The sequence below is a fragment of the Globicephala melas genome, chromosome X (assembly GCF_963455315.2).
Source record: "Globicephala melas chromosome X, mGloMel1.2, whole genome shotgun sequence".
Classification (NCBI taxonomy): domain Eukaryota; kingdom Metazoa; phylum Chordata; class Mammalia; order Artiodactyla; family Delphinidae; genus Globicephala; species Globicephala melas.
The window spans coordinates 91,659,689-91,680,995 of NC_083335.1; the positions used below are offsets into that span (position 1 = coordinate 91,659,689).

The window sequence follows — 21,307 nt, forward strand, 5'->3', positions numbered from 1 at the left end:
AATCTGAATAAAGTATGGATTCTAGTCAAGAATAATGTATCAATATTGGTTCATTAATTGTGACATGTGTGCCGTACTAATGTAAGTTGTTAATAACAGGGAAAGCTGAGTGTGAGGTATATGGGAACTCTCTGTAGTATCTTCTCAATTTTTCTTTAAATCTAAAACGTTCTAAAAAATAAAGTCGATTAAAAAAAAACCCATAAGGTAAGTGAAAATACAAGTCACAAAATGGGAAAAGATCAATTATATCCAGAAAGTGGAAATCACTCCTACAAATCAATAAGACACCACCTGATAGAAAAATGGGCAACTGACTTGAATAGATACTTTGCAGAAGAGGAAATAGGAAAGATCAGCAACTATATAAAAAGATGCTCAACTTCATTAGTAGTTAGGGAAACGCAAATTTGAAACCACGAGATACCACGACACACCACTAGATTGGCAAAAGCCTAAAAGTCTGACCATGCCAAGTGTAGGCAAGGATGCGAATCAACTGAAACTCTCATAACATGCTGGTGGGAGTATAAATTGGTACAACGATTTTTGAAAACATTGCCTTGTCTATTAGAGCTGAAGATATACATACCCTATGACCTAGCAGTTCCATTCCTTGGAAGAAATACTATAGGAATATGCACTTACATGTGGCAGAATACACGTACAAGAATGTTCATAACAACACAGTTCATAATAGCCCCAAACTGGAAGCAATTTAAATATCCATTAACAGTAGGCTAGATAATAAATTGTGGTATTGTATGTTTCATACAATGGCATATTATATCATAATGAAAAGGAATAAATATAAATAACAGATTATGTATTATATATCACATTTATATTTATATTGTATTATGTTATATAGAAATAAGAAATGAACAGTATGATTCCATTTATATAAAGTTCAAAACCACACAAAAAGAAAGTATGCTGTTTAGAGACGCAGCATTGGTGGTCAAAGTATAAAGAAAGGCCAGGAAATGATTACCATAAAAATGTCATAGAAGTTACCTATGGGGCGGCAGAGAGAGGGGGATACATCTAAAAGGGACATGAAGATCTGGGGATGCTGGTCATTTCTTAATGACTTAGATGGCTGTTGTTACACTAGCGTTCATTTCATTATTATCCACATTTTGAACATTGATGTTGTATGTTTGTGTGTTACATTTTACAATAAAAAAGGTTTTTAAAATCTAGTTTGCTCGTTTGAATCTTGAGGAGTCGTATCTCCCTTTGACTTGGTGGGAATTATTTGTATGCGATTTCAACTTACGTTTGGAGATTCTTGTGTTTACACAACATGTGTTCAATGAGGGTGGAAGTTTCCAAAGAAAGGCCAGAGTTATGGTTGGCATGTTAACTGCTGTCTTACAAGAGATCTTAGAGATGGTATCTACTGCGGGAATTCACCACAGGGCAAAATCCAGGCTTCAGCCCCCCAGCCTGAGAACAACAGTTCTGTCAGTGTCCCAGAGGGAATCTGACACTGTGACATTGACCCAAAACAATAAAGTCGTAAGTTCTTAAAGTTACAAATAGCATTTTGACATATATAAGTATGTGGTAGTCTGCATATTCATGACAACCTAGTCAGTGTTTTCTCTCCAAAAATGCAAGTGACACAGGAATCCTAGTTACTCAAAATCAACTTGGTGAGTATGAAGCCACAGCAAATAGTTAACGAATCAGGCTCTGTTGTACCCATCTCCGCAGCTGGAACACACCCACTGGGCAGACTAGATAATTGTGTCAGACTGACAGGGCACTGTAATAAGCCCCCTTTGGGTTTGACTGCACATACCATACCTCTCCATTCGTGAGAGCTTCCAACCCCCTTCCATGGTCTTCGCCATATTTGTTTTCCTGATTAAACTCTGACTGAGACAGAGCGCAATCTTATTTCCAAGTTTTAGTGGGCATTTCATTTCACTGAGCCACTGGATACTGACTTCAGTGACTGGGTTAGTTTCTCTCCAAACCCCCCTGAAAAACCTAACCAAAAGCACCATGTCCTCTGAACTTATGATGACGGAGTCAGAATGTTCGTAATCTGAGGGTGAGGGAGATAGACTGAGAAGGGGCACAAGGGAACTTTCTGGGGTGATAGAAATGTTCTGTATCTTGATCTCGACTGTGGTTACATGGGAGATATACATAGATGAAAACACAACAAGCTGTTCACTTAAGATCCGTGCATTTTACAGTAGGCAAATTACACCTAAAATATTTTAAGAGTATTCTCAGATTGCACCTAGTAGATGAGTATATTTAAACTAACATGAGTAGAAGTTGTTTAATTTTTTCATTCACTCATTCATTCATATATCCAGTGTTGGGTGTTTGCAGCGTGCTCTGTGAACACTGGGTCCTGCTAACTTGGAGATGAACCCTGAATAAATAACCTGAGAATTTACATCCCATATGAAGGGGGAAAGGGGAAAAAGCTTCTTTACATATGGTTTAGCTCCAAGTTAGCAGGGCCCAGTGTTGACAGAGCGCATTGTAAACATTCAACATTGGATATATGAATGGATGAATGAATGAATGAACAAATTAACAAATGATGGCTTCTAGTCATACACAAAGTGTATAAGGGAATCTTCTGCTAGTGAAGTGATCCACAGTAAGTTCATTTTCCAGATAATTACAAAAGGCAAGAACAAGGTAAGACCATACTTTGGCAACAACTGTTTTCAAGACAGCTTCTGAAGCTGACAGGAGCTGGCTGGGATGCTTGGTCACCTGATCAGGTCCTTGGTCCTCTATTTCCCCCACTGACTCCCCTTCTGTCTTTTTTTTTTTTTTTTTTTTTTGGCCACACTGCACAGCATGCAGTATCTTAGTTCCCTGACCAGGGATCGAACCCGTGCCCCCTGCAGTGGAAGCACGGAAGTCCCTCCCCTTCTATCTTTTCTGCCATGCTCATTCCGCTATGGGCCCATGGACTACCCCTCACTCTTTCTCTTCACTACGCCCTGATTTCCCTGCCTCTCAGGACTTCTCTTGGAACTACTGGACACAACCCAGACCCCAGAATCATGTGGCTGCTTGCCTTCTCTTCCTATAATGGGCTGCTGACTGTTGCTGTGGAAATTTCCCTACCTCTGGGGATTGGCTCTCAGCTGGGCCCCCAAAACCTGCCCAATCATCCTTTCTCCTGACGCAGTCACTGCCTCCTCTCTCCCTCCCCCACCCCCATAACTATTTAAAGCTTCCAGCAAAAGTCTTCAAGCCCCTATCTCCCCCCTCCCCGCCCTCCCTAGCTCCAGTCCGCTGTTGGGCATCCATCCTGCTGCCCATAATGGGAAAGAGTCTAGACTCAGGAGTGTGCATTGGTCATTACCGATCCATTACCAGCATCAGGAAACCAACTGTGCTCCCTCTTCTCCCATCACCTCTGGCAGCTACTTCCCCTTCCTTATGAACGTGGTGAGTTATGAATGAAAAATGTCCAGCCTCCAGATACCCTCCCTCAACCTCAGAGGGCAACACCAGGAACCCTGCACACAGCAGCCTGTGGGGGCGTCCTGCACTGACCCACTCCCGGTTGTTAGTGAGATTAGTGAGAGCCGAGAGGGGAGCGTGGGAGCCTGGCTTTGCACCGTCACTGCCCTCAGGCATGCACCCCCCATCCCCCCCCCCACACACACACACATTTTGAGCGTCCTGAGTTCCAGTGCGCGCTGGATGGTGTGCCCAGGGCTGGGGAGAGAAGGGCAGGTCAGACTCAGCCTCGTGTTCCTAACCCACCCGGTGTTCAGACTCCTGCTCTGGCCTTTGCTTCCGCTTTTGTTCACTGTCAGACTGTCTCTTGGTGCCCGGTTCGGCCTTCTAGTTACAGATGGTTTGCTCGTTTGAGTACATTTTAAATTTGAGAATAGTTTGAGGTGTACAGAAAAGTTGCAAAGATAGCACAGAGAGTTCCCACATACCCCACACCCAGTTTCCCCTATTGTTAACCTCTTATGTTAGTCTGGTGTATATCTGTCACAACTACTGAACCAATATTAACACATTATGATGAACTAAAGCCCATACTTTAATCAGATTCCCTCAGTTTTAACCTAATCCAACTGGAGTTTTGATTCATTTCCTTCCATCGTCTTCTAAATTTGCCTTGGCCTGAGCATGGATGGTCTCGGTCTGCAGCCCCACCCTGACTTCACTCCTGCACAGCCGCAGTGCTCTGCATCTCAACCAGCAGCTGAATCTCAAGCCTGGAAGCCCCAGTGACCTGCAGTTCTGACCTGCACCTGTATCTGGAGCTATCGCGTTGTCTCCTGCAACCACTGCATCCTTCCCTCTGGACTCCTGTTAAGTCTATTTGTATCAAGTTTTACCAAACTGGAACACTTCCATACATATTTGGCTTGATCAGAAGTGATTTGTTTGCAAGTGACCTTAACAAAAACAGGGAGTCTTTATTGGTAGGATGTAAGGGTATATAACAACAGTGTTGGATAAAGAGTTCCTGTTATCCAACTGACTGTGATCTTGGACGAGTGACTTGACCTTTCAGGGCTCAGTTTCCTCATCTGTAAATGTGGATAATTGTGGTGTCAACCCCATAGGTCATGCGACGATTGAAGTTAATATGCATAGGGCTTCCCTGGTGGTGCAGTGGTTAAGAATCCGCCTGCCAATGCAGGGGACATGGGTTCAATCCCTGGTCCGGGAAGATCCCACATGCCACGGAGCAACTAAGCCCATGCGCCACAACTACTGAGCCTGCGTGCCACAACTACTGAAGCCCGCGCGCCTACAGCCTGTGCTCTGCAACAAGAGAAGCCACCGCAATGAGAAGCCCGTGCACCGCAACGAAGAGTAGCCCCGGCTCATTGCAACCACAGAAAGCCCTGCGCAGCAACGAAGACCCAATGCAGCCAAAAATAAATAAATAATAAATATATAATTTTTAAAAATTAAAAAAAAAGTTAATATGCATATAGCACTTAGAACTTGGCATGTGAGCATTCAGTCATCCTTAGCCATAATAATAAAGGTGACGATGACGATGGTTATAAAGGTGTCTCAAGGAAGAACCAAGGAAAAGCATCAGAAGTAAGACAGAAAAACAGGAAAGGAGGTTCCTTTTTTAAGGCTACGAGGTCTCTCTCTTTCCTGCTTTTCTCTAAGTGTTTGATTCCTTCTTCTGTCCTCTGAAGATTGGGACACAGGCTACAAACTGAAGCTGAAGTTCCTAGTGCCTTCAAGCTAGGAGGCTCAATGTTGGTGTTCACGTTGCAAATTTCCGGAAGAGAAAAACAGAGAAGGCCCGCCGGGGTAAGGCAGCCTCCAGGGGTCCTGTCACTGGTGGTATGTGTAGGGCCATATGGAGCCAATGGATTCCTAGGGCTTCCCCTCCCAGACTGAGGAAGTGGCAGGTTCTCTCAGGGGGTGTCATAGTTATCTACTGCTGCATCACAAATAGCCCCCAAATTTAGTGGCTTCAAATCATTAGCTTTTATAATCTCTTAGGGTTTCTCTGCGTCGGGAATTTGGGAGCAGCTCAGCTAGGTGGTGTCCTGGCTTGGGGATCTCTCATGCCACTGCCGTCAGATGGTGGCTGGAGGTGTGGTCATTTTGAAGGCTTCTGCACTCATGTGTCTGACACCTGAACTGGGAAGACTCAGACAGCTGGGAGTTGGCACAGATGGGCATACTGGATATCTTCCTCTCTCTATTTCTATTGATACGTGATCTTTCCACATGAAAAGATGTCTATATGATCATTCCACATGAAAAGATGTCTACATGATCATTCCAGCATGGTGGCTTCAGGGTAACCAGATGTCTTACATGATGGCTCAGGACACCAAAGGCTCAAGCGTGTGTCCCAAGCGGGAGAGAAAGCCAGGTGGCAGCCATTTTGCATTTTATGACCGGGCCTTGGAAGGTCAGTGAGCACCAATCACTTCCTTGCTCACTTGCTCATCACATCACTTGCTTGGTCAAGGAAGACAGAAAGATCTGCCCAGATGGCCAAAAAGCACATGAAAAGATGCTCGACATCACTATTTATTAGAGAAATGCAAATCAAAACTACAATGAGATATCACCTCACACTGGTCAGAATGGCCATCATCAAAATGTCTACACGCAATAAATGCTGGAGAGGGTGTGGAGAAAAGGGGACCCTCCTACACTGTTGGTGGGAATGTAAATTGGTACAGCCACTATGGAGAATAGTATGGAGGTTCCTTAAAAAACTAAAAATAGAACTACCATATGATCCAGCAATCCCTCTCCTGGGCATATATATATTTAGAAAAGATACATGCACCCCAGTGTTCACTGCAGCACTATTTACAATAGCCAGGACATGGAAGCAACCTAAATGTCCATTAACAGAGGAACGGATAAACAAGATGTGGTACATATATACAATGGAATATTACTCAGCCATGAAAAAGAATGAAATAATGCCACTTGCAGCAACATGGGTGGACCTAGAGATTATCATACTAAGTGAAGTAAGTCAGACAGAGAAAAACAAATATCATATGATATGACTTATATGTGGAATCTAAAAAAATGGTACAAATGAACTTATTTACAAAACAGAAACAGACTCACAGACTCTGAAAACAAATTTATGGTTACCAAAGGGGAAAGGTGGGGGGAGGGATAAATTAGGAATTTGGGATTAACATATACACACTACTATATGTAAAATAGTTAATCAACAAGGACCTACTGTATAGCACAGGGAACTCTACTGAATATTCTGTAGTAACCTATATGGGAAAAGAATCTGAAAAAGAACAGACATATGTATATGTGTAACTGAATCACTTTGCTGTACACCTAAAACTAACACAACATTGTAAATCAACTATAATATAAAATAAAAATTAAAAAAAAAAGAGAGACTTCCCTGGTGGCACAGTGGTTACAAGTTCACCTGCCAATGCAGGGGTCGTGGGTTCAAGCCCTGGTCCGGGAGGATCCCACACGGGTGCCCAAATAAGCCTGTGCGTCACAACTACCGAGCCAGCACTCTAGAGCCCACGAGCCACAACTACTGAAGCCCACGCGCCTAGAGCCCATGCTCTGCAACGAGAAGGCACCGCAATGAGAAGCCCGCGCACCACAACGAAGAGTAGCCCCCGCTCGCCACAACTAGAGAAAGCCCGCGCGCAGCAATGAAGACCCAACGCAGCCATAAATAAACAAACAAATAAATAAATAAAACAGTAAGAAAAACTAAAAAATTGTTAACACTTTAATAAAAAAAAAGCAAGAAAGGTGTGCCCAGGTTCAAGGGGAGGGAACGCAGCACCCCCACCCCCACCTGTCAACGGAGGCCTGTCAAAGTCACACCGGAAGAAGGGCTTGTGCGTTGGCATATTCATTGGTGTGACCATCTTTGGAAAACACAATCCCCAACAGGGGGGTTGCACACAGATGAGGAGACAGTGGCTGCCATATCTAATATAACACTATCTAATGTATTTTAGCCAAGAATATATTACAAACATTTCTCCACATAATTATTCTTCCCCAACATCCTTTTCTAACAAGCTTTAAGTTTTAAAATTCATGTTATCAAAGTAATACATACTCATAAAAAATTCAAAACGCAGAAATGCATAAAGAAACAATGGAAGGTCCCCCCTTCTCTTCCTGCTAATTATTCTCTAGGGGTAACAATAAATTTTATATCTGTTTAGACTTTCCTTTATACCTATTTAATCATATATATGATTTTATTTTTTTATAAAAATAAAAATCAGGGCTTCCCTGGTGGCGCAGTGGTTGAGAGTCCGCCTGCCGATGCAGGGGACGCGGGTTCGTGCCCCGGTCCGGGAAGATCCCACATGCCGCGGAGCGGCTGGGCCCGTGAGCCATGGCCGCTGAGCCTGCGCGTCCGGAGCCTGTGCTCCGCAAAGGGAGAGGCCACAACAGTGAGAGGCCAGCGTACCGCAAAAATAAATAAATAAATAAATTTAAAAAATAAAAATCATGTTATATATTCTTGCTTATTTTACTTTAAAATGGTTTAGCTATCTTGCTGTAGCAGGAAGCAATGTGTCATACTCTTTTTAATTGGTGCATAGTATTCTGTTCTCTGTGTTATGATGTCTCTAATTTACTTTAAGGACGGGCAGTGTGTTATAAAGTGTGTGTTATTTAGTTTAAGCTATGCTTTCAGGGCCAGTGAGCTGCTCTTTACAGGAATTCCCACTCCAGGAGCCGCGGCCAACTTTAATCAGAAAAGTCACCCTCCACGAGCTTCAACTATTTTTACCTCCCATCAACACTAGATTTTGCTAATTAGCAGAGTGATTGTTCAAGTGAATCTGCACAACGGATATTCCCAATGGGCTCTTATTGTTGAACTGAGAAGTAGTCAAGGTATATGGCTTGCCTGAACTATTTTAGAGACACTCTCCGAACTTGCACAGACAGGGCAGTTGAATCTAGGCAGGCGTGTAGCTTGTGCTCAGGGGCACGTCTGGCTAGATCTCTAAGGGGGCCTTTGTCCAACCATGAATCTGGATATTCTGGTCGCCTGATGCTGCCTTCAAGGCTAATAGAATCCTGCTTCTAGAGTGCTGTAGCCTCCGCCTTAAATGAATTTTGCATGCAAGGACCGAGCTGGGACTCCTTTGGGTACACAGAAGAGGTTGTACCACTGTTGCTTAGGCCTGCTTGTTAATTTCTACCTGGCTGATCTGGGCCTGAGACCTGCTCTTGTTACAACCTGGTGGCTAGGTGGGGAATAGGTAGGCCTCACCTACCTTGGACTAATGGCGGTTACAAGAGAGCCTCGTAAGACTACCTGACCAAATTGACCTTGGTCAGTTCACAACATTATGGATCATAATTTATTTTTCCAAACCCATTTCAACAGACATTTACAATGCTTCTAATGTTTTGCCTTTACATTAAACATTGCAGTGCCGTCCATTTCACAAAATGTTTGCATACGTTTTTTAACATCATAATTGCATACTGTTTCATTGAGGGGATGCACCCATATTTATTGATCTAACCCCCTATTTTTGTATCTTCGGTTTTGGCAGAATCCAAATCAGAACCTGGGTCTGGTTGATGGAAGCCCAGGTCTTTTCTAATGCTTTGAAACAGAATTTTCTGGAAGATGGAACCTGGGAGTAAAGTGCCAAGGAGCTAATAATGGACGTTGTTCTTTTCCCAGTTCCTGTTTGGGGATTCCATCCAGGACCTCAATTGACTTTTCACCTCTCTGGGTCTGCTTAAAGTGACTCCCCACCCTTGTTACAGGTATGATTTTCTGAACAAACATAAGAAATCCTGTTGTTACAGAATCTAATTTTCAAACCCAGGAAGGTGCAAAGCTCAGATCGTCAGTATATGGAGTTAAATATAACCTCATGCACTGAGCTATATATTTAACGTCCTAATTAATAATTCAGAGCATCAAGTGCAGTGTGGAAAGATATTATGTCTGCACTGCCTGTTTGTGGGAAAATCTGCTACCTTAACTGCATTCCACTCACCTTTCACCCACCAACCAAAAAGCAAACCAGAGACATTTGCCAAGAAGTGGCAAGCATATATTAATGACAAAGGGCAGGAAGATAATTATTCTCATTTACTGGTGATAACACGAATGAATAGGGAAGGGCTTCTTTAAATTCTGTTTTCTGAGACAATGGAGATTCGCTATGGATTTTGGCCTTTGTTATAGTGTTTTATAGTCTGTGTTCCTAAGAACTGGGTCAGATTTTGCATTATGTCTGTAATTTATTTTGGAGTACCTGATATTTACATTCCTATAATGCCATGCTAATACAGGAGTTTTTAAGTTAGAGGAGTTTTTTTTTAATTGAAATAACAACTCTCCCCCCTCTATACCATACATTCTATGCACAGTTCAATGTGACTTAGTTCTTTCAAAATGAATTCATCTGTAATCTCCCCTCCTGCAGAGTTCGTCCTCCCACTCCACATACCTTTTCTCCCCTGGCCCAAGGCAGCCAAAAGTACGTTCTATCTTTTCTGATCCTCCAGGGTAGTTTATCATTCTTTACCTTATACAGCAAGGCGTTTCCTTAGTTGGCATTTTAATTTGTTTCCAGGTAAGAGAAGTTGCTTGTTAAAAGCTGTCTGGGTCCTGTTTATAAGTTTATCCAGTAAGGCTTTATTTGTAATTTTAAAAGATTGCAAATAGCCTGAAAGTCTACCAATTAGAAGACTTTCGGTTAAATAACTTACAGTACATTCATGCTTTGGAATACTCTGCAGCTGTAATAAGACCAGAAAGCCCTATGGATTGATTGTAAAGATATCCTGTTAGGTGAAAAGAAAAAAAAAAAAAGGAAAAGATATCCTGTTAAGTGAAAAAAAAATCAAGGAGCAGAACACTGTGTATTGTATGCTACCATTTATGTAAAAAGGAGGGGAATATATATATATATATACACACACACACACACACACACACACACACACACACAGAGAGAGAGATTGGCTTGTATGGACATACAAATATTTCTGAAGGAAACACAAGAAACTGATAAAATTGGTTGCTTTTGGGCAGAGGATCTGGGTGGCTGAGAACAGGGGTGGAATGAAGACTTTCTCTTATATATCCTTTGATAGCTTTTGAATTTTGAACCATGCAAATGTATGAGCTGTTTGAAAAATAAATGAACAAGACGAAAAGTAAAAAGCAAACAAAAGGAAGGTGAAACAACACGGGCTGCGTAGGGGGAGGCAGCAGGTCACTTTGGTGTTGACTTTCGTTCCAAGGGGTCCTCAAGCCACCTCTCCTAGCTATGTAGATGCGTGGTGACAGGTAGCTCAGGGGAGGGGTATAACAAGACCTTTCTTTGTGGCTGGATATGGCCTCTCCCAGGAGGCCTTGGTATGCAGAGACCATCCCAGAGCAAATCTGTGTGGCACTCAAGAGATTCCTGAGATTATAGGGAACTGGCTCGAGTCCTTCACTTTTGAGCAATCTCCCTTCTCTGATGGGTTCAGAGGGTCCGGGCGGGGGGCTGCTGGCTGGGGAGGGGACATGGGAACTCTTGGGGAAGTGCACCAAGAAGGAAGAAGCTTGACTAGGTTCAACACCTTGGCATTGACCATTGCTGGGGAAGGTAGATTCTGGTCAGGGGTGGGGCTGGGCCTGCAGGCCCCCAGGTCTGTTGTGGAAACAAGGGCCGAGTGTGTCAGGGGCAAGTGAAGAGCCATACGATGGGATCCAGTTCTTGGCATCTTATCCCAGGGTCCCCCCAAGGGAGGGGGTTGGCCTTCCTTGGAGAGCCACTGGGGCCTGGACAAGAGCTGGATCCGCAGTGAATTAGGGTGGTTGGACTGAACCAGACCACTGGTTTTCATCAGCAAAACTCAGGGGCAGCCATGGCAGTAAAGATGGTGCCTGCTGGGGGACTTCAGATTTCTCTAGTTCTTTCTCCTCCAGGTGTTGAAGCATGGCTAGAATGGCACCAGACTGGCATCTTGGATAATTTATCAGGAGAGGGGCCCCAAGAGAGAAACTGGGCTTTTTATTAATCTGGGTATGTGAACACTCAAGCAGTGAATTTGAATATATCAGTGACTTGAAGGGGAGCAGAATTTGTCACCCCAAAATATGTCTCTTCGGCATAAAAATTATTTTAGACTGATTATTTTTAAGAAAGAGCAGTCACAGGAAAAACTCTGAAAACAGAGTAGAAGTTACCTTTTTGTAAGAGATATTTATAAGGGAAATGCCCATGTATAAGGGTGTCTCCCTCTCTGTACCAGCAAGAGAAGGATGGCCTAAATCTTTACAAACTCTTATCAAAGGAGAAGGTAAGGACCTAAATCCGGGTAACAACCTTCCCCTTGTTTTCTTTTCTTTTCTTTTTTTTTGGCTGTGCTAGGTCTTCGTTGCGGCGCACGGGTCTCTTCTTTGCAGGTTTCTCTCTAGTTTTAGAAAGAAATTTTCTCACGTGGGTTTAGTTGCCCCACTGCATGTGGGATCTTAGTTCCCCAACCAGGGATGGAACCTGCTTCCCTGCATTGAAAGGCGGATTCTTAACCACTGGACCACCAGGGAAGTTCCCTTCCCCTTGCTGACTGTGCTTTTCCTGATAATCTCCCATAACTGACTCCCCCCAGCATCTGCCTTTGTCTTTAGCTGGAGATGGGATTTAAGGTGGTGTCTTGGGCCATTTTGGGGAGCTACTCAGTTTTCCTGGGGCTCTCCTATGTACACAGGAGGTATGCATATTACTAAACTTCTCTGTGTTTTTCTCCTGTTAATCTGCCTTTTATTACAGGGGGGTTCCTCAGCCGAGAACCCAGAAGGGTAGAGGGAAAATGATTTTCCTCCCCTACAGACTGAATGATCATAAGGTATCATTGTTAGTTATTTTGGGAGTGATATTGGTATTGCGGTTATGTTCACAAGGATTCTTTCTCTTTAAAAGATAGATATTTGTGGATTTGAAGTATTTGTGGATAAAAGAATATGATGGCTGGGATTTGCTTCAAAAAATTCAGTAGGATCCTATAAGGGAAAAGAATCTGAAAAAGTATATATATATATATATATATCTGAATCACTTTGCTGTACACCTGACATTGTAAATCAACTATACTTCAATTTTTTAAAAAGTAAAATGGGTTAGGGAACTCCCTGGCAGTCCAGTGGTTAGGATTCCGCACTTTCACTGCCGAGGACCCCGGTTCAATCCCTGGTCGGGGAACCAAGATTCCACAAGCCACACAGCATGACCAAAAATAATAATAATAAACTTAAAAAAATAAATACAATAGCTTATATATAAAGCCAAAAAAAATTCAGTAGGGAGGAGGTGGGGGAAGGAAAAAGTGGGTGGGGTATAGATGAAGCAAGATTGGCCGTAAATGGATACTAATCACGCTGGGTGATGGGTACTTGGGGGTTCATTGTGCTTGCTAATCTCTCTCCTTTTGTGTAAGTTTGAAAATGTTAAATGTTAAAAAAAAATGTTAAAAAAACAAAGGCCATGTGAACTTATTTAACCCCAAACTGGTAAAACCTGTCCTACCAAGTTTGCATCTATACTGTTTGTTCCTGGGCTAGGTTGAACTTTTTGATCTCCTCAGCTCCCTGAAGTGAAGAGCTTGTTTAAACAGCTCTCCAGCTCAGCGCCTGAGTTTCTCGCTGGGCACATGGAGGCAGCAGAGGATAGAGGTTTAAAGGAAGAGTCCTGGGCACACGGCCAGAGCTCCCATCTGGGCCCAACCATTTAGTAACTGGGCAAGTTACCTAGCTTCTCTCTGCCTCAGTTTCCTCATCTGTGCAACAGGAATAAAAATAATCTACCCCACGGGCTGTTAAAAGGATTAGAACAAGATGCTATACAGAGTTTTAGTATAATGCCTGATATATAAAAAGGCTCAAAAATGTTGATTATTGGGTTTCCCTGGTGGCGCAGTGGTTGAGAGTCCGCCTGCCGATGCAGGGGACACGGGTTCGTGCCCCGGTCCAGGAAGATCCCACATGCCGCGGAGCGGCTGGGCCGGTGAGCCATGGCCGCTGAGCCTGCGCGTCCAGAGCCTGTGTTCCGCAACGGGAGAGGCCACAACAGTGAGCGGCCCGCGTACCGCCAAAAAAAAAAATGTTGATTATTATTAATATTAGGCACTCAAAGAGTATGTATTAAATATGAATGCCTGGGTGAATAAAGGCAAGTGAGAGACAGGATTATTACCAAATCTATCATCTTGTAATTTGTCTTATTTTTAAAGATGTATTCGAATAGCACAGGGAATTATCTACAATACTTGTAATAACTTATAATGGATAAAAATCTGAAAAAGAATACATATGTATATATATGTACAATTGAATCGCTTTGCAGTACACCTGAAACACAACATTGTAAATCAACTATACTTCAATTAAAAAAATTTAAAAAACATATTCGATATTTTCTAATGTCTTCAGTCTTCAAAGAAAGCTTTGAAATTAGTTAAAATTTGCCATCCTTTTTTGTGGTTTAACTTACATTTATTTTGGGCTCTTATTGGCAATAATAGTGGGCATCCGGAAGAATTCATTGTGAAAATGTATTATTTAGCATATACTTTTTGGTCTTCTATAGTCTCAAACTTCAAGAATTTCTTACTGAGAAATGTGAAGTTTATACATTTGGCTACTTTACTGTTGAGATTAGATACTTGTTAAACATAAAATGGGGATATATTTTTCCTATGCTTTATTAATTTAAAAAATTAATTCAATTAAGACTCAGTTCTGGGAGGAGGGGGAGGTAGAGAGTTGTCCATCAATGGATATAAAGTTTCAGTCACACAAGATGAACAAGTTCTAGGGAATTCACTGGCAGTCCAGTGGTTAGGACTCGGCGTTTTTACTGCCGAGGGCCCGGGTTCGATCCCTGGTTGGGGAACTAAGATCCCGTAAGCCACGCAGCACAGCTTAAAAAAAAAAAAGAAAAAAAGATGAAGTTCTAGAACTCTGCTGTACAGCATTGTGCCTGTAGCTAACAATACTGTATTGTGCACTTAAAAATTTAAGAGGGTATGTCTCATGTTAAGTGTTCCTACCACAATTTAAAAAAAGAGACTCAACTTCAAAGCTTCCAGGCAGAAGTCTGTTCATTCTTAAGTTTTACAGTAAGCATCAAGAAAGGTGTTGGGCTCATGAAAATACTTTCACAAACATAAGCTTTCTTAGTCTTGGCCAAAATGTTGCAGCTGAAGGAATGAATGTACAGCCTCACAGGGGGTGGAGTCACTTGGGACCTCATCCCTTCCGAATGACCAGGATAGCGTCCCTCCTCTAACCTTTGTGCTAGGAAACCAGCCTTCAAAATAAGACAGTGGTTTTCTGTGACCTACTGCTGCCTATCAAATCATCTCAAAACTTAGTGACTTAAAATAACAATTGGGACTTCCCTGTGGCGCACTGGTTAAGGCTCCGTGCTCCCAATGCAGGGGGCCTGGGTTCGATCCCTGGTCAGAGAACTAGGTCCCACGTGCATGCCGCAACTAAGGAGCTGGCGAGCCGCAACTAAGGAGCCCGCCTGCTGCAACTAAGACTTGGCGTAACCAAATAAGTAAATTTTTAAAAAAAGAAAAGAATGCTCAGCTCTCTGAGCCTCAGTTAAAAAAAAAAAAAAAACAATCATTTTAATATTATTCCTCATGGTTCTGGGGGTTAACAGGGCTCAGCAAAAGGGGGGTAAGTAGGAAGGTTACACAGTACAAGCATGACAATAGAGAGGCAACAGTTTGGAATGAGGGCAGAGTTGGCTACAGAAGTGACATGGGGACTTCCCTGGTGGCGCAGTGGTTAAGAATCCACCTGCCAATGCAGGGGACACAGGTTCGAGCCCTGGTCCGGGAAGATCCCACATGCCGCAGAGCAACTAAGCCCGTGCGCCACAACTACTGAGTCTGCGCTCTAGAGCCCGCAAGCCACAACTACTGAGCCCTCGTGCCACAACTACTGAGCCCTCGTGCCACAACTACTGAAGCTCGCGCTCCTAGAGCCCATGCTCTGCAACAAGAGAAGACACTGCAGTGAGAAGCCCGCACACTGCAACGAAGAGTAGCCCCTGCTCACCGCAACGAGAGAAAGCCCACGCGCAGCAACGAAGACCCAATGCAGCCAAATATAAATAAATAAACTAAAAAAAAAAAGAAGTGACACGGAAGCCTGGGAGATGCTGGCAAGTCGAGATTACAAACAAAAGCCGAGGGGCTGGAGATGGGGCCAGAAACACACGTCCACGTCTTTTCTGCTCTTTAGACATGTTAGGCTGGTGTGGTGTGGTTTTAAAATAGGTTTACAAATCCTTGGACACATTAAGAGATGGAATCTAATTCCCCTCTCTTTTAACATGGGCTGGCCTTAGAGATTCGATTCTAATGAATAGAATTTGGCAGAAGTGATGCTGCGTGACTTTTGAGGCTAGATCACGAAAGCCTGTAAGACTTCTGCCTAATTCTATCCCTTTTGGAACACATGTCTTTAGAGTCCTGAGCCCCCATATAAGAAGTCGGTTACCCTGAAACCACCACGCAGAGAGACCATATAGGGATAGAGGGATGCCCGAGGATCATAGCCGTACCAGCTGCCAGGTGTGCTAAGTCTTCCCAGTTCAGGTATTGGACATATAAGCAAAGAAGCCTTCAAGATGTCCCCAGCCTCAACAATTAATAGACATAGATAAAGCATTGTGCCCAACAGAGAATACATATTCTATTGAAACAACTGTGGAAAATTTATAAAAATTAACCGAGACTTAGCTTTCAAAGAAAATCTGAATATATTTCCCAAAAGATATCATATAAGCCATATTATCTGACCATAAAATACAATAAAATTAGAAAGTAATAAGAACAAATAGGTCCTAACACAACATTGTAAATCAACTATACTTCAATTTAAAAAAAAAAAAGAACAGCCCAAATACTCTTTTGGAGATTTGAAAATATCCTTTCCCTCACCTAAATCAGCAAGAATAAGCAAATGTTTATGTAGGAAGGGGAAGATGCAAGATTAATGGTAACTGAAGGGGAATCCTTAAAACAGGAAGAGGAGTTACTAAAACATGGACTGAATGAAAACTTTAAAAAACAAGTAAGGAGAAGTATTTTTTAAATACTCTATGATGGTTGGTTAATTTGGAGGCTCAGCGACCAAGCCTCTTTCCACATTTCCACTCTGTCATCCTCAGTTGTCAGTGCCTCCCCTCATGCTCACAAAATGGTTGTATCAGCTCCAGGCATCACATCCTCACACAACATTCCAAGGCCAGAAGGGAGGAGTCTTATCTCTTTCTTTGTGCTCCTCTTTGAAAGGAAAGCCTCCCAGCAGACTTCTCCATCTTAATCTTTGGTCAAAATTGCATCACACTTCCTTTCCTGAACCAATGCCAGGCAAGGGGAATGGAATTACTGCAATTAGCCAGGATTCACCCCCAGCTCCACTCCTGGGATGGGGAGGGGCCCAGCTTTTCCTGAGTCGAAAAGCCTTCCATAAATGAAAAAATCTGGATTTTGTAAGAGAATGGCTCTGGGGTAAGAGACCAATAATGATAGTCATAACCTGCTCCTTGAGACTTGCATCAAAACTTAATATATTCTTTTTCCTTTTAAAGTACTTCACCTGTATGAATGAACAGAACATTCTCAAATATTAATAGATTTTTTAAACATTTTTACTGGCATAATTGCTTTACAATATTGTGTTAGTTTCTGCTGTATAGCAAAGTGAATCAGCTGTATGTATACATATACCCTCGCTCTTGCGTCTCCCTCCCACCCTCCCTATCCCACCCCTCTAGGTGGTCACACAGCACCGAACTGATCTCCCTGTGCTGTGCAGCTGCTTCCCACTAGCTATCTACTTTACGTTTGGTAGTGTATATATGTCAATGCTACTCTCACTTCGTCCCAGCTTACCCTTCCCCCCCACCAGGTCCTCAAGTCCATTCTCTACATCTGCATTTTTATTCCTGTCCTGCCCCTAGGTTCTTCAGAACCACATACTTTTTTTAGATTCCATATATATGTGTTAGCATACGGTATTTGTTTTTCTCTTTCTGACTTACTTCACTCTGTATGACAGACTCTAGGTCCATCCACCTCACTACAAATAACTCAATTTCATTTCTTTTTATGGCTGAGTAATATTCCATTGTATATATGTGCCACATCTTCTTTATCCATTCATCCGATGATGGACATTTAGGTTGTTTCCGTCTCTGGGCTATTGTAAATAGAGCTGCAATGAACATTTTGGTACATGACTCTTTTAGATGTATTAAATAACATAAATCAAACAAATTAAACTTTCAAAGCCAATGAACTTAAAAATTTCCTGGATATTCTGGTACCATACAAAGACTGTACAATTTCAACTTAAAATTCTAAGTCTACCTCAGTTACATATTTTAAGTTAGAATCACATGGCTTTTACTTGAATAGGTTAAATCTTCTTAAACATTACAAGTACATAAAATGCCTGATTTGCCAAGATTCTTTATAAGAAAATATGGGCTACTTTTAAACATTTCTAAAGTTAATTAGAAATCTTTGCTGGGTCAAAAGATGTTATCCGCTAAGGAACAAGGTTATCATCCCAGTGAAATTAAGTTACTTTTGGCCAGAAATTTTGGCCACACATGAGCTCTGGAAAGGCAGAGAGCAGGGCAATTCCTCTCACATCCACTAAGGAAACCATTATATCATCTTCTCAGCATGTTTGAGGTTGCAAAAAGAATCTGCATTGACATTTAGAGCTGCTATGTCAATGATTCTATAACTCCAAGGGGTGGTCATGGGTCCCTGACATTACCTAATTCTTCAGTTTTCTCACCTAATTCAGCAAGCACCCCCCTAGGCTGTACCCCACTAGAGTCTTTGTTTCTTGAACTCTTAAAAGGTAGGTTCATATTTTCCTGCCTAGGTGTAAAGACCTTTGAACTTCACAGGAATTCTGCGTTCTTTCATGGTATCAGGACCGCTCAATACTTCCGGATATTAAAATGATATTCAACTGAATTCTGGAAATCTCACATGGTTGTCTGATTTGTGATTACAGCACAGAAGGTCCGTTCTACTGGTATTAAATACCATTGGATTGTGTAGGAAATATTTTAGAAAGGTGACTCAGTCTGTGATCAGAGTAGATCTAGTGTTGTATTATAAACGAGGAAGAAAACAGTAAGGTGGGAGGAAGGGACGGGAGGAGAGGGAGTGACAGACACAGGGTTTGTGCCTGATTAGGGCTTTACCACCTAGAAGTGGAAACGGGGCTTGATTCCAAGCATCCCAGGGCAGCTTGGAGAAGGGAGAGATGCCATCTCCTTACAACTCACAGGGCTCACAGGGTGTGCTTTCACAGATGGACAGACCACCCACCACTCATCTCTGATTGTGGGTTCTGATTGATCTGTTTCTCTCGCCTCCCTGGAGATAAGCAATTTGCTAGCTGGGCTTTGGCAGGCTTCCTCTGCAAGCCACCCTCCTTGTGATCCCTTAGTGTGCTAGCCAGGGGTCATTCGAGTTTTCTGTTATTACCCAGGAATACGTGCAGCACAAAAAGAGAGCCTGGATCTTGCCACAGAGAACCTGGCTCTGGGGGTGACTGTCTGGTGGGTTTCAGGATGCCGTGGCTGCGGATGTGGGTTGCTCTTCTAGCATGACAGATGCTGCTGCTAAAATATTCCTTCTTGAGTCTCAGACCTTCCTTCCTTCCTGCAGAAGTACATCCCTTAAGTGAAGGTCAGTTGCTGGTAAAACTTCTCCGTTTTTGTTTTCTAAAAATATCATTTTTTCACCTTTCTTCTGGAATTATAATTTATCTTGGCATAAAATTCCAAGTTGATGGTTATTTTCTCTCAGCACTTTAAAGACAGCATTCGGTACAAAGAAAATTCAATGGGGAAAGAAGCATCTTCTCAACAAATGGTGCTGGAACAACTGTATATCCACACGCAAAAGAATGAAGTTGGACCGCTACCTCACACCATATACAAAAATTCTCTCAAAATGAATCAAAAGACTAACTGGAAGAATTAAAGCTATAAAGCTCTTAGAAAAAAAATATAGTGGTAATTCTGCATGACCTTGGACTTGGTGATGGATTCTTTGATATGACAGCAAAAGCATGAGTAGCAAAAGAAAAAATAGGTAAATTGGACTTCACTAAAGTTAGAAACTTTTGTGCTTCAAAGAACACCATCAGTGAAGTGAAAAATCCTGTAGAATGGGATAAAATATTTGAAAAACATATACCTCACATGGGTCTAGTATCAAGAATATATAAAGAACTCTTACAACTCAATAAAAAGACAACCTGATTAAAAACAGGCAAAGTGCATAGCACAGGGATATCAGCTAGGTGCTTTGTGACCGCCTGGAGGGGTGGGATAGGGAGGGTGGGAGAGAGGGAGATGCAAGAGGGAAGAGATATGGGAACATATGTATATGTATAACTGATTCACTTTGTTATAAAGCAGAAACTAACACACCATTGTAAAGCAATTATACCCCAATAAAGATGTTAAAAAAAAACCTAACACATATATATGGAATAAAAAAAATGGTCATGAAGAACCTAGGGGCAAGACAGGAATAAAGACACAGACCTACTAGAGAATGGACTTGAGGACACGGAGAGGGGTAAGGGTAAGCTGGGACAAAGTGAGAGAGTGGTAGTGTATATATGTCCATATATACACTACCAAAGGTAAAACAGATAGCTATTGGGAAGCAGTCACATAGCACAGGGAGATCAGCTCGGTGCTTTGTGACCAGATAGAAGGGTAGGATAGGGAGGGTGGGAGGGAGGGACATGCGAGAGGGAGGAGATATGGGGATATATGTGTATGTATAACTGATTTCACTTTGTTATAAAGCAGAAACTAACACACATTGTAAAGCAATTATACTCCAATAAAAACGTTAAAAAAAAAACAGGCAAAGTATTTAGAGAGACACAACTCCAAAGAATATATATAAATGATCAATAAACACATGAAAAGGTGCTCAACATCATTAGCCATGAGGGAAATGCAAGTCAAAGCCACAATGAAATATTACTTCACACCCACAAGCATGGCTAAAATTAAAAAAGATAATAATAAGTGTTGGATTTCCCTGTGGGTCCAGTGGGCAAGACTCCATGCTCCCAATGCAGGGGGCCCGGATTCAATCCCTGGTTGGGGAACTAGCTCCTGCATGCATGCCACAGCTAAGAGTCCGCATGCCGCAACTGAAGATTCTGCATGCTGCAACAAAGATCCCGCGTGCCGCAAATGACCCAGTGCAGCCAAAATAAATAAGTGAATAAATAAATATTAAAAAAAACAAGTGTTGACAAGGATATGGAGAAATTGGAACTCTTTTTTAAAAATATAGAATAGGGAATTCCCTGGTGGTCCAGTGGTTAGGACTCTGCACTTTCTTGCCAAGGGCCTGGGCTCAGTCCCTGGTTGGGGAACTAAGATTCCACAAGCCGTGTGGTCAAAAAAAAAAAGGAATATTTCATGAATTTTCATGTCGTCCTTGCACAGGGGTCATGCTAATCTCTGAATCATTCCAATTTCAGTATGTGTGCTGCTGAAGTGAACACAAATTAGAACTCTTATACATTGCTAGTGGGAATGTAAAATGGTGTAGCTGCTTTGGAAAACAGTTTGGCAGCTCCCCAAAATGTTAAACAAGAGTTACTCTATGACCCAGCAATTCCACTCCTGGGTAGATTCCCAAGAGAAATGAAAACATATGTCCACACAAAAACTTGCACATGAATGTTTATAGCAGCATTATTCCTAACAGCCAAAAGGTAGAAACAATT

At 42.3% G+C, this 21,307-nt stretch overlaps 1 non-coding gene across 1 annotated transcript; it reads right to left on the minus strand.

Annotated features, from left to right (window-relative positions):
- Positions 1-20,978: 20,978 nt before the first annotated feature.
- On the minus strand, positions 20,979-21,082 carry LOC115841237 (U6 spliceosomal RNA). Its single transcript, XR_004034763.1, has one exon. It is a non-coding gene; the product is annotated as a U6 spliceosomal RNA (small nuclear RNA).
- Between the last annotated feature and the right edge of the window lie 225 nt (positions 21,083-21,307).